Raw genomic sequence first — 15,672 nt, forward strand, 5'->3', positions numbered from 1 at the left:
CAGACCGGAATCACCTTTCAGGCATGCCGGAACCACCTGTCAGATGTGCCAGAAACACGTGCCGGAGACGCCGGAAGCACCTGCCAAGCACGTTGGAACCACCTGCTCAACTCGCCTGAACCACCTGCCGGACATGCCAAAATCACCTGCCGACTATGCCAGAACCACTTGGCGAACACTCCGGAATCACTTGCCGGGCATGCAGGAACCACCTCTCAGACATGCCAGAACCCCGTGCCAATGACCCCGGAAGCACCAGCCGAGCACGCCGGAACCACCTGCTCGACTCGCCAGAACCACCTGCCGATCACGCAAAAATCACCTGCCGGCTACGCCACAACCAGTTGGGGAACACTTTGGAATCACCTGCCAGGCTTGCTGGAACCACCTGCCAGTCATGCCAAAATCACCTGCCAACTACGCCAGAACCGCTTGGCGGACACTGCGGAAACACCTGTCGGGCCGGCTGGAACCACATCTCAGACTTGCCAGAAACGTGTTCATGAGATGCTGGAACCACACCCCGAACAGACGGATACCACCTGCCAGAACCGCCTGAACCACCTGCTGAGCACGCCGGAACCACCTGCTCGACTCACCGGTACCACCTCCCTGACACGCCAAAATCACCTGCTGGGTATGCCAGAACCACTTGGCGGACACTCCGGAATCATCTGCCGGACATGCCGGAACCAGCTCTCAGACACACCAGAACCAAGTGCCGGAGACGCCGGAAGCACCTGCCGAGCATGCCGGAGCCACCTGCTCGACTCGCCAGAAACACCTGCCGGACACGCCAAAATCACCTGCTGGGTACGCCAGAACCACCTGGCGGACACTCCGGGATCACATGCCAGCCATGGCGGAACCACCTCTCAGACGTACCAGAACCACCTGCCGGAGAAGCTGGAAACACGTCCTGGACAGACTGGAACCACGTGACGGCCATGCCTGAACCACCTGCCGAGCACGGCGGAACCACCTGCCGGACATGCCAAAATCACCTGCGGGCTACGCCAGAACCACTTGGACGACTCTCCGAAATGACCTGCCGGGCATGTTGGAACCACCTCTCAGACGTGCCAGAAGCACGTGGCGGACAGTCCGGAATCACCTGTTGGGCATACGCAACCACCTCTGACACGTACCAGAACCACGTGCCGTGCACGCCGGAACCACCTACCGGACAGACCGGAATCAACTTTTGGGCATGCCGGAACCACCAGTCAGATGTGCCAGAAACACGTGCCGGAGACGCCGGAAGCACCTGCCGAGCACGTCGCAACCACCTGCTCAACTCGCCTGAACCACCTGCCGGACACGCCAAAATCACCTGCCCGCTACACCAGCACCACTTCGGGGACAAGCCGGAATCACGTGAGGGGCATGCCGGCACAGCCTCTCAGACTGAACCTCGTGCCGGACACCACAGAACCACCTGCCGGACAGACCGGAACCACCTGCCGGACACGCCGGAACCACCGGCTCGACCCGCCGGAACGACCGCTGGACATGCAAAATCACCTGCCGGCTACGCCGGAAACACTTGGCGAACACTCCGGAATCACCTGCCGGGCATGCCGGAACCACCTCTCAGATATGCCAGAACCACGTGCCAATGACCCCGGAAGCACCTGCCGAGCACGCCGGAACCACCTGCTCGACTCGCCAGAACCACCTGCCGGACACGCAAAAATCACCTGCCGGCTACGCCACAACCAGTTGGGGAACACTTCGGAATCACCTGCCGGGCTTGCTGGAACCACCTGCCGGTCATGCCAAAATCACCTGCCAACTACGCCAGTACCACTTGGCGGACACTGTGGAAACACCTGTCGGGCCGGCCGGAGCCACATCTCAGACCTGCCAGAACCATGTGCATGAGATGCTGGAACCACACCCAGAACAGACGGAAAACACCTGCCAGACCCGTCTGAACAACCTGCCGAGCACGCCGGAGCCACCTACCTGACATGCCCAAATCACCAGCCGGGTATGCCAGAACCTCTTGGCGGAAAACTCCGGAATCATCTGCCGGACATGCCGGAACCAGCTCTCAGACACACCAGAACCACGTGCCGGAGACGCCGGAAGCACCTGCCGAGCATGCCGGAGCCACCTGCTCGACTCGCCAGAAACACCTGCCGGACACGCCAAAATCACCTGCCGGGTACGCCAGAACCACCTGGCGGACACTCCGAAACCACCTGTCGCGCATGCCGGAACCACCTCTCAGACGTGCAGGAAGCACGTGCCGGACACGCCGGAATGACCTACCGGACAGACCGGAACCACCTGCCGAGCACGCCGGAGCCACCTGTTCGTCTCTCTGGAACCACCTGCCAGACAGGCCAATATCAACTGCTGGCTATGCCAGAACCACCTGGGGGACGGTCCGGAATCACCTGCCAGCCATGGCGGAACCACCTCTCAGACGTACCAGAACCACCTGCCGGAGAAGCTGGAAACACGTCCTGGACAGTCTGGAACCACCTGCCGGCCAAGCCTGAACCACCTGCCAAGCACAACGGAACAACCTGCCTGACACGCCAAAATCACCTGCGTGTTATGCCAGAACCACTTGGAGGACTCTCTGGGATGACCTGCCGGGCATGCCGGAACCACCTCTCAGACGTGCCAGAACCATGTGGCGGACAGTCCGGAATCACCTGTTGGGCATGCGCAACCACCTCTGAGACGTACCAGAACCACATGCCGTGCCGGCTGGAACCACCTACCGGACAGACCGGAATCACCTTTCGGGCATGCCGGAACCACCTGTCAGATGTGCCAGAAACACGTGCCGGAGACGCCGGAAGCACCTGCCAAGCACGTTGGAACCACCTGCTCAACTCGCCTGAACCACCTGCCGGACATGCCAAAATCACCTGCCGACTATGCCAGAACCACTTGGCGAACACTCCGGAATCACTTGCCGGGCATGCAGGAACCACCTCTCAGACATGCCAGAACCCCGTGCCAATGACCCCAGAAGCACCAGCCGAGCACGCCGGAACCACCTGCTCGACTCGCCAGAACCACCTGCCGATCACGCAAAAATCACCTGCCGGCTACGCCACAACCAGTTGGGGAACACTTTGGAATCACCTGCCAGGCTTGCTGGAACCACCTGCCAGTCATGCCAAAATCACCTGCCAACTACGCCAGAACCGCTTGGCGGACACTGCGGAAACACCTGTCGGGCCGGCTGGAACCAAATCTCAGACTTGCCAGAAACGTGTTCATGAGATGCTGGAACCACACCCCGAACAGACGGATACCACCTGCCAGAACCGCCTGAACCACCTGCTGAGCACGCCGGAACCACCTGCTCGACTCACCGGTACCACCTCCCTGACACGCCAAAATCACCTGCCCGCTACACCAGCACCACTTCGGGAACAAGCCGGAATCACGTGAGGGGCATGCCGGCACAGCCTCTCAGACTGAACCTCGTGCCGGACACCACAGAACCACCTGCCGGACAGACCGGAACCACCTGCCGGACACGCTGGAACCACCGGCTCGACCCGCCGCAACGACCGCTGGACATGCAAAATCACCTGCCGGCTACGCCGGAAACACTTGGCGAACACTCCGGAATCACCTGCCGGGCATGCCGGAACCACCTCTCAGATATGCCAGAACCACGTGCCAATGACCCCGGAAGCACCTGCCGAGCACGCCGGAACCACCTGCTCGACTCGCCAGAACCACCTGCCGGACACGCAAAAATCACCTGCCGGCTACGCCACAACCAGTTGGGGAACACTTCGGAATCACCTGCCGGGCTTGCTGGAACCACCTGCCGGTCATGCCAAAATCACCTGCCAACTACGCCAGTACCACTTGGCGGACACTGTGGAAACACCTGTCGGGCCGGCCGGAACCACATCTCAGACGTGCCAGAACCATGTGCATGAGATGCTGGAACCACACCCCGAACAGACGGAAAACACCTGCCAGACCCGTCTGAACAACCTGCCGAGCACGCCGGAGCCACCTACCTGACATGCCCAAATCACCAGCCGGGTATGCCAGAACCTCTTGGCGGAAAACTCCGGAATCATCTGCCGGACATGCCGGAACCAGCTCTCAGACACACCAGAACCACGTGCCGGAGACGCCGGAAGCACCTGCCGAGCATGCCGGAGCCACCTGCTCGACTCGCCAGAAACACCTGCCGGACACGCCAAAATCACCTGCCGGGTACGCCAGAACCACCTGGCGGACACTCCGAAACCACCTGTCGCGCATGCCGGAACCACCTCTCAGACGTGCAGGAAGCACGTGCCGGACACGCCGGAATGACCTACCGGACAGACCGGAACCACCTGCCGAGCACGCCGGAGCCACCTGTTCGTCTCTCTGGAACCACCTGCCAGACAGGCCAATATCAACTGCTGGCTATGCCAGAACCACCTGGGGGACGGTCCGGAATCACCTGCCAGCCATGGCGGAACCACCTCTCAGACGTACCAGAACCACCTGCCGGAGAAGCTGGAAACACGTCCTGGACAGTCTGGAACCACCTGCCGGCCAAGCCTGAACCACCTGCCAAGCACAACGGAACAACCTGCCTGACACGCCAAAATCACCTGCGTGTTATGCCAGAACCACTTGGAGGACTCTCTGGGATGACCTGCCGGGCATGCCGGAACCACCTCTCAGACGTGCCAGAACCATGTGGCGGACAGTCCGGAATCACCTGTTGGGCATGCGCAACCACCTCTGAGACGTACCAGAACCACATGCCGTGCCGGCTGGAACCACCTACCGGACAGACCGGAATCACCTTTCGGGCATGCCGGAACCACCTGTCAGATGTGCCAGAAACACGTGCCGGAGACGCCGGAAGCACCTGCCAAGCACGTTGGAACCACCTGCTCAACTCGCCTGAACCACCTGCCGGACATGCCAAAATCACCTGCCGACTATGCCAGAACCACTTGGCGAACACTCCGGAATCACTTGCCGGGCATGCAGGAACCACCTCTCAGACATGCCAGAACCCCGTGCCAATGACCCCAGAAGCACCAGCCGAGCACGCCGGAACCACCTGCTCGACTCGCCAGAACCACCTGCCGATCACGCAAAAATCACCTGCCGGCTACGCCACAACCAGTTGGGGAACACTTTGGAATCACCTGCCAGGCTTGCTGGAACCACCTGCCAGTCATGCCAAAATCACCTGCCAACTACGCCAGAACCGCTTGGCGGACACTGCGGAAACACCTGTCGGGCCGGCTGGAACCACATCTCAGACTTGCCAGAAACGTGTTCATGAGATGCTGGAACCACACCCCGAACAGACGGATACCACCTGCCAGAACCGCCTGAACCACCTGCTGAGCACGCCGGAACCACCTGCTCGACTCACCGGTACCACCTCCCTGACACGCCAAAATCACCTGCTGGGTATGCCAGAACCACTTGGCGGACACTCCGGAATCATCTGCCGGACATGCCGGAACCAGCTCTCAGACACACCAGAACCAAGTGCCGGAGACGCCGGAAGCACCTGCCGAGCATGCCGGAGCCACCTGCTCGACTCGCCAGAAACACCTGCCGGACACGCCAAAATCACCTGCTGGGTACGCCAGAACCACCTGGCGGACACTCCGGGATCACATGCCAGCCATGGCGGAACCACCTCTCAGACGTACCAGAACCACCTGCCGGAGAAGCTGGAAACACGTCCTGGACAGACTGGAACCACGTGACGGCCATGCCTGAACCACCTGCCGAGCACGGCGGAACCACCTGCCGGACATGCCAAAATCACCTGCGGGCTACGCCAGAACCACTTGGACGACTCTCCGAAATGACCTGCCGGGCATGTTGGAACCACCTCTCAGACGTGCCAGAAGCACGTGGCGGACAGTCCGGAATCACCTGTTGGGCATACGCAACCACCTCTGACACGTACCAGAACCACGTGCCGTGCACGCCGGAACCACCTACCGGACAGACCGGAATCAACTTTTGGGCATGCCGGAACCACCAGTCAGATGTGCCAGAAACACGTGCCGGAGACGCCGGAACCACCTGCCGAGCACGTCGCAACCACCTGCTCAACTCGCCTGAACCACCTGCCGGACACGCCAAAATCACCTGCCCGCTACACCAGCACCACTTCGGGGACAAGCCGGAATCACGTGAGGGGCATGCCAGCACAGCCTCTCAGACTGAACCTCGTGCCGGACACCACAGAACCACCTGCCGGACAGACCGGAACCACCTGCCGGACACGCCGGAACCACCGGCTCGACCCGCCGGAACGACCGCTGGACATGCAAAATCACCTGCCGGCTACGCCGGAAACACTTGGCGAACACTCCGGAATCACCTGCCGGGCATGCCGGAACCACCTCTCAGATATGCCAGAACCACGTGCCAATGACCCCGGAAGCACCTGCCGAGCACGCCGGAACCACCTGCTCGACTCGCCAGAACCACCTGCCGGACACGCAAAAATCACCTGCCGGCTACGCCACAACCAGTTGGGGAACACTTCGGAATCACCTGCCGGGCTTGCTGGAACCACCTGCCGGTCATGCCAAAATCACCTGCCAACTACGCCAGTACCACTTGGCGGACACTGTGGAAACACCTGTCGGGCCGGCCGGAGCCACATCTCAGACCTGCCAGAACCATGTGCATGAGATGCTGGAACCACACCCAGAACAGACGGAAAACACCTGCCAGACCCGTCTGAACAACCTGCCGAGCACGCCGGAGCCACCTACCTGACATGCCCAAATCACCAGCCGGGTATGCCAGAACCACTTGGCGGAAAACTCCGGAATCATCTGCCGGACATGCCGGAACCAGCTCTCAGACACACCAGAACCACGTGCCGGAGACGCCGGAAGCACCTGCCGAGCATGCCGGAGCCACCTGCTCGACTCGCCAGAAACACCTGCCGGACACGCCAAAATCACCTGCCGGGTACGCCAGAACCACCTGGCGGACACTCCGAAACCACCTGTCGCGCATGCTGGAACCACCTCTCAGACGTGCAGGAAGCACGTGCCGGACACGCCAGAATGACCTACCGGACAGACCGGAACCACCTGCCGAGCACGCCGGAGCCACCTGTTCGACTCGCTGGAACCACCTGCCAGACAGGCCAATATCAACTGCTGGCTATGCCAGAACCACCTGGGGGGCGGTCCGGAATCACCTGCCAGCCATGGCGGAACCACCTCTCAGACGTACCAGAACCACCTGCCGGAGAAGCTGGAAACACGTCCTGGACAGTCTTGAACCACCTGCCGGCCAAGCCTGAACCACCTTCCAAGCACAACGGAAGAACCTGCCTGACACGCCAGAATCACCTGCGTGTTATGCCAGAACCACTTGGAGGACTCTCTGGGATGACCTGCCGGGCATGCCGGAACCACCTCTCAGACGTGCCAGAACCATGTGGCGGACAGTCCGGAATCACCTGTTGGGCATGCGCAACCACCTCTGAGACGTACCAGAACCACATGCCGTGCCGGCTGGAACCACCTACCGGACAGACCGGAATCACCTTTCGGGCATGCCGGAACCACCTGTCAGATGTGCCAGAAACACGTGCCGGAGACGCCGGAAGCACCTGCCAAGCACGTTGGAACCACCTGCTCAACTCGCCTGAACCACCTGCCGGACATGCCAAAATCACCTGCCGACTATGCCAGAACCACTTGGCGAACACTCCGGAATCACTTGCCGGGCATGCAGGAACCACCTCTCAGACATGCCAGAACCCCGTGCCAATGACCCCGGAAGCACCAGCCGAGCACGCCGGAACCACCTGCTCGACTCGCCAGAACCACCTGCCGATCACGCAAAAATCACCTGCCGGCTACGCCACAACCAGTTGGTGAACACTTTGGAATCACCTGCCAGGCTTGCTGGAACCACCTGCCAGTCATGCCAAAATCACCTGCCAACTACGCCAGAACCGCTTGGCGGACACTGCGGAAACACCTGTCGGGCCGGCTGGAACCACATCTCAGACTTGCCAGAAACGTGTTCATGAGATGCTGGAACCACACCCCGAACAGACGGATACCACCTGCCAGAACCGCCTGAACCACCTGCTGAGCATGCCGGAACCACCTGCTCGACTCACCGGTACCACCTCCCTGACACGCCAAAATCACCTGCTGGGTATGCCAGAACCACTTGGCGGACACTCCGGAATCATCTGCCGGACATGCCGGAACCAGCTCTCAGACACACCAGAACCAAGTGCCGGAGACGCCGGAAGCACCTGCCGAGCATGCCGGAGCCACCTGCTCGACTCGCCAGAAACACCTGCCGCACACGCCAAAATCACCTGCTGGGTACGCCAGAACCACCTGGCGGACACTCCGGAATCACCTGCCGCGCATGACGGAACCACCTCTCAGACGTGCCGGAAGCACGTGCCAGACACGCCGGAAACACCTACCGGACAGACCGGAACCACCTGCCAAGAACGCCGGAGCCACCTGTTCGACTCGCTGGAACCACCTGCCGGACAGGCCAATATCAACTGCTGGCTATGCCAGAACCACCTGGGGGACAGTCCGGGATCACCTGCCAGCCATGGCGGAACCACCTCTCAGACGTACCAGAACCACCTGCCGGAGAAGCTGGAAACACGTCCTGGACAGACTGGAACCACGTGACGGCCATGCCTGAACCACCTGCCGAGCACGGCGGAACCACCTGCCGGACATGCCAAAATCACCTGCGGGCTACGCCAGAACCACTTGGACGACTCTCCGAAATGACCTGCCGGGCATGTTGGAACCACCTCTCAGACGTGCCAGAAGCACGTGGCGGACAGTCCGGAATCACCTGTTGGGCATACGCAACCACCTCTGACACGTACCAGAACCACGTGCCGTGCACGCCGGAACCACCTACCGGACAGACCGGAATCAACTTTTGGGCATGCCGGAACCACCAGTCAGATGTGCCAGAAACACGTGCCGGAGACGCCGGAAGCACCTGCCGAGCACGTCGCAACCACCTGCTCAACTCGCCTGAACCACCTGCCGGACACGCCAAAATCACCTGCCCGCTACACCAGCACCACTTCGGGGACAAGCCGGAATCACGTGAGGGGCATGCCGGCACAGCCTCTCAGACTGAACCTCGTGCCGGACACCACAGAACCACCTGCCGGACAGACCGGAACCACCTGCCGGACACGCCGGAACCACCGGCTCGACCCGCCGGAACGACCGCTGGACATGCAAAATCACCTGCCGGCTACGCCGGAAACACTTGGCGAACACTCCAGAATCACCTGCCGGGCATGCCGGAACCACCTCTCAGATATGCCAGAACCACGTGCCAATGACCCTGGAAGCACCTGCCGAGCACGCCGGAACCACCTGCTCGACTCGCCAGAACCACCTGCCGGACACGCAAAAATCACCTGCCGGCTACGCCACAACCAGTTGGGGAACACTTCGGAATCACCTGCCGGGCTTGCTGGAACCACCTGCCGGTCATGCCAAAATCACCTGCCAACTACGCCAGTACCACTTGGCGGACACTGTGGAAACACCTGTCGGGCCGGCCGGAGCCACATCTCAGACCTGCCAGAACCATGTGCATGAGATGCTGGAACCACACCCCGAACAGACGGAAAACACCTGCCAGACCCGTCTGAACAACCTGCCGAGCACGCCGGAGCCACCTACCTGACATGCCCAAATCACCAGCCGGGTATGCCAGAACCACTTGGCGGAAAACTCCGGAATCATCTGCCGGACATGCCGGAACCAGCTCTCAGACACACCAGAACCACGTGCCGGAGACGCCGGAAGCACCTGCCGAGCATGCCGGAGCCACCTGCTCGACTCGCCAGAAACACCTGCCGGACACGCCAAAATCACCTGCCGGGTACGCCAGAACCACCTGGCGGACACTCCGAAACCACCTGTCGCGCATGCTGGAACCACCTCTCAGACGTGCAGGAAGCACGTGCCGGACACGCCAGAATGACCTACCGGACAGACCGGAACCACCTGCCGAGCACGCCGGAGCCACCTGTTCGACTCTCTGGAACCACCTGCCAGACAGGCCAATATCAACTGCTGGCTATGCCAGAACCACCTGGGGGGCGGTCCGGAATCACCTGCCAGCCATGGCGGAACCACCTCTCAGACGTACCAGAACCACCTGCCGGAGAAGCTGGAAACACGTCCTGGACAGTCTTGAACCACCTGCCGGCCAAGCCTGAACCACCTTCCAAGCACAACGGAAGAACCTGCCTGACACGCCAGAATCACCTGCGTGTTATGCCAGAACCACTTGGAGGACTCTCTGGGATGACCTGCCGGGCATGCCGGAACCACCTCTCAGACGTGCCAGAACCATGTGGCGGACAGTCCGGAATCACCTGTTGGGCATGCGCAACCACCTCTGAGACGTACCAGAACCACATGCCGTGCCGGCTGGAACCACCTACCGGACAGACCGGAATCACCTTTCGGGCATGCCGGAACCACCTGTCAGATGTGCCAGAAACACGTGCCGGAGACGCCGGAAGCACCTGCCAAGCACGTTGGAACCACCTGCTCAACTCGCCTGAACCACCTGCCGGACATGCCAAAATCACCTGCCGACTATGCCAGAACCACTTGGCGAACACTCCGGAATCACTTGCCGGGCATGCAGGAACCACCTCTCAGACATGCCAGAACCCCGTGCCAATGACCCCGGAAGCACCAGCCGAGCACGCCGGAACCACCTGCTCGACTCGCCAGAACCACCTGCCGATCACGCAAAAATCACCTGCCGGCCCCGCCAGAACCGCTTGGCGGACACTGCGGAAACACCTGTCGGGCCGGCTGGAACCACATCTCAGACTTGCCAGAAACGTGTTCATGAGATGCTGGAACCACACCCCGAACAGACGGATACCACCTGCCAGAACCGCCTGAACCACCTGCTGAGCATGCCGGAACCACCTGCTCGACTCACCGGTACCACCTCCCTGACACGCCAAAATCACCTGCTGGGTATGCCAGAACCACTTGGCGGACACTCCGGAATCATCTGCCGGACATGCCGGAACCAGCTCTCAGACACACCAGAACCAAGTGCCGGAGACGCCGGAAGCACCTGCCGAGCATGCCGGAGCCACCTGCTCGACTCGCCAGAAACACCTGCCGCACACGCCAAAATCACCTGCTGGGTACGCCAGAACCACCTGGCGGACACTCCGGAATCACCTGCCGCGCATGACGGAACCACCTCTCAGACGTGCCGGAAGCACGTGCCAGACACGCCGGAAACACCTACCGGACAGACCGGAACCACCTGCCAAGAACGCCGGAGCCACCTGTTCGACTCGCTGGAACCACCTGCCGGACAGGCCAATATCAACTGCTGGCTATGCCAGAACCACCTGGGGGACAGTCCGGGATCACCTGCCAGCCATGGCGGAACCACCTCTCAGACGTACCAGAACCACCTGCCGGAGAAGCTGGAAACACGTCCTGGACAGACTGGAACCACGTGACGGCCATGCCTGAACCACCTGCCGAGCACGGCGGAACCACCTGCCGGACACGCCAAAATCACCTGCGGGCTACGCCAGAACCACTTGGACGACTCTCCGAAATGACCTGCCGGGCATGTTGGAACCACCTCTCAGACGTGCCAGAAGCACGTGGCGGACAGTCCGGAATCACCTGTTGGGCATACGCAACCACCTCTGACACGTACCAGAACCACGTGCCGTGCACGCCGGAACCACCTACCGGACAGACCGGAATCAACTTTTGGGCATGCCGGAACCACCAGTCAGATGTGCCAGAAACACGTGCCGGAGACGCCAGAAGCACCTGACGAGCACGTCGCAACCACCTGCTCAACTCGCCTGAACCACCTGCCCGACACGCCAAAATCACCTGCCCGCTACACCAGCACCACTTCGGGGACAAGCCGGAATCACGTGAGGGGCATGCCGGCACAGCCTCTCAGACTGAACCTCGTGCCGGACACCACAGAACCACCTGCCGGACAGACCGGAACCACCTGCCGGACACGCCGGAACCACCGGCTCGACCCGCCGGAACGACCGCTGGACATGCAAAATCACCTGCCGGCTACGCCGGAAACACTTGGCGAACACTCCGGAATCACCTGCCGGGCATGCCGGAACCACCTCTCAGATATGCCAGAACCACGTGCCAATGACCCCGGAAGCACCTGCCGAGCACGCCGGAACCACCTGCTCGACTCGCCAGAACCACCTGCCGGACACGCAAAAATCACCTGCCGGCTACGCCACAACCAGTTGGGGAACACTTCGGAATCACCTGCCGGGCTTGCTGGAACCACCTGCCGGTCATGCCAAAATCACCTGCCAACTACGCCAGTACCACTTGGCGGACACTGTGGAAACACCTGTCGGGCCGGCCGGAACCACATCTCAGACGTGCCAGAACCATGTGCATGAGATGCTGGAACCACACCCCGAACAGACGGAAAACACCTGCCAGACCCGTCTGAACAACCTGCCGAGCACGCCGGAGCCACCTACCTGACATGCCCAAATCACCAGCCGGGTATGCCAGAACCTCTTGGCGGAAAACTCCGGAATCATCTGCCGGACATGCCGGAACCAGCTCTCAGACACACCAGAACCACGTGCCGGAGACGCCGGAAGCACCTGCCGAGCATGCCGGAGCCACCTGCTCGACTCGCCAGAAACACCTGCCGGACACGCCAAAATCACCTGCCGGGTACGCCAGAACCACCTGGCGGACACTCCGAAACCACCTGTCGCGCATGCCGGAACCACCTCTCAGACGTGCAGGAAGCACGTGCCGGACACGCCGGAATGACCTACCGGACAGACCGGAACCACCTGCCGAGCACGCCGGAGCCACCTGTTCGTCTCTCTGGAACCACCTGCCAGACAGGCCAATATCAACTGCTGGCTATGCCAGAACCACCTGGGGGACGGTCCGGAATCACCTGCCAGCCATGGCGGAACCACCTCTCAGACGTACCAGAACCACCTGCCGGAGAAGCTGGAAACACGTCCTGGACAGTCTGGAACCACCTGCCGGCCAAGCCTGAACCACCTGCCAAGCACAACGGAACAACCTGCCTGACACGCCAAAATCACCTGCGTGTTATGCCAGAACCACTTGGAGGACTCTCTGGGATGACCTGCCGGGCATGCCGGAACCACCTCTCAGACGTGCCAGAACCATGTGGCGGACAGTCCGGAATCACCTGTTGGGCATGCGCAACCACCTCTGAGACGTACCAGAACCACATGCCGTGCCGGCTGGAACCACCTACCGGACAGACCGGAATCACCTTTCGGGCATGCCGGAACCACCTGTCAGATGTGCCAGAAACACGTGCCGGAGACGCCGGAAGCACCTGCCAAGCACGTTGGAACCACCTGCTCAACTCGCCTGAACCACCTGCCGGACATGCCAAAATCACCTGCCGACTATGCCAGAACCACTTGGCGAACACTCCGGAATCACTTGCCGGGCATGCAGGAACCACCTCTCAGACATGCCAGAACCCCGTGCCAATGACCCCAGAAGCACCAGCCGAGCACGCCGGAACCACCTGCTCGACTCGCCAGAACCACCTGCCGATCACGCAAAAATCACCTGCCGGCTACGCCACAACCAGTTGGGGAACACTTTGGAATCACCTGCCAGGCTTGCTGGAACCACCTGCCAGTCATGCCAAAATCACCTGCCAACTACGCCAGAACCGCTTGGCGGACACTGCGGAAACACCTGTCGGGCCGGCTGGAACCACATCTCAGACTTGCCAGAAACGTGTTCATGAGATGCTGGAACCACACCCCGAACAGACGGATACCACCTGCCAGAACCGCCTGAACCACCTGCTGAGCACGCCGGAACCACCTGCTCGACTCACCGGTACCACCTCCCTGACACGCCAAAATCACCTGCCCGCTACACCAGCACCACTTCGGGAACAAGCCGGAATCACGTGAGGGGCATGCCGGCACAGCCTCTCAGACTGAACCTCGTGCCGGACACCACAGAACCACCTGCCGGACAGACCGGAACCACCTGCCGGACACACTGGAACCACCGGCTCGACCCGCCGCAACGACCGCTGGACATGCAAAATCACCTGCCGGCTACGCCGGAAACACTTGGCGAACACTCCGGAATCACCTGCCGGGCATGCCGGAACCACCTCTCAGATATGCCAGAACCACGTGCCAATGACCCCGGAAGCACCTGCCGAGCACGCCGGAACCACCTGCTCGACTCGCCAGAACCACCTGCCGGACACGCAAAAATCACCTGCCGGCTACGCCACAACCAGTTGGGGAACACTTCGGAATCACCTGCCGGGCTTGCTGGAACCACCTGCCGGTCATGCCAAAATCACCTGCCAACTACGCCAGTACCACTTGGCGGACACTGTGGAAACACCTGTCGGGCCGGCCGGAACCACATCTCAGACGTGCCAGAACCATGTGCATGAGATGCTGGAACCACACCCCGAACAGACGGAAAACACCTGCCAGACCCGTCTGAACAACCTGCCGAGCACGCCGGAGCCACCTACCTGACATGCCCAAATCACCAGCCGGGTATGCCAGAACCTCTTGGCGGAAAACTCCGGAATCATCTGCCGGACATGCCGGAACCAGCTCTCAGACACACCAGAACCACGTGCCGGAGACGCCGGAAGCACCTGCCGAGCATGCCGGAGCCACCTGCTCGACTCGCCAGAAACACCTGCCGGACACGCCAAAATCACCTGCCGGGTACGCCAGAACCACCTGGCGGACACTCCGAAACCACCTGTCGCGCATGCCGGAAACACCTCTCAGACGTGCAGGAAGCACGTGCCGGACACGCCGGAATGACCTACCGGACAGACCGGAACCACCTGCCGAGCACGCCGGAGCCACCTGTTCGTCTCTCTGGAACCACCTGCCAGACAGGCCAATATCAACTGCTGGCTATGCCAGAACCACCTGGGGGACGGTCCGGAATCACCTGCCAGCCATGGCGGAACCACCTCTCAGACGTACCAGAACCACCTGCCGGAGAAGCTGGAAACACGTCCTGGACAGTCTGGAACCACCTGCCGGCCAAGCCTGAACCACCTGCCAAGCACAACGGAACAACCTGCCTGACACGCCAAAATCACCTGCGTGTTATGCCAGAACCACTTGGAGGACTCTCTGGGATGACCTGCCGGGCATGCCGGAACCACCTCTCAGACGTGCCAGAACCATGTGGCGGACAGTCCGGAATCACCTGTTGGGCATGCGCAACCACCTCTGAGACGTACCAGAACCACATGCCGTGCCGGCTGGAACCACCTACCGGACAGACCGGAATCACCTTTCGGGCATGCCGGAACCACCTGTCAGATGTGCCAGAAACACGTGCCGGAGACGCCGGAAGCACCTGCCAAGCACGTTGGAACCACCTGCTCAACTCGCCTGAACCACCTGCCGGACATGCCAAAATCACCTGCCGACTATGCCAGAACCACTTGGCGAACACTCCGGAATCACTTGCCGGGCATGCAGGAACCACCTCTCAGACATGCCAGAACCCCGTGCCAATGACCCCAGAAGCACCAGCCGAGCACGCCGGAACCACCTGCTCGACTCGCCAGAACCACCTGCCGATCACGCAAAAA

The sequence above is a fragment of the Equus caballus genome, unplaced genomic scaffold, assembly GCF_041296265.1.
Source record: "Equus caballus isolate H_3958 breed thoroughbred unplaced genomic scaffold, TB-T2T haplotype1-0000016, whole genome shotgun sequence".
In the NCBI taxonomy this organism is placed as follows: Eukaryota; Metazoa; Chordata; class Mammalia; order Perissodactyla; family Equidae; genus Equus; species Equus caballus.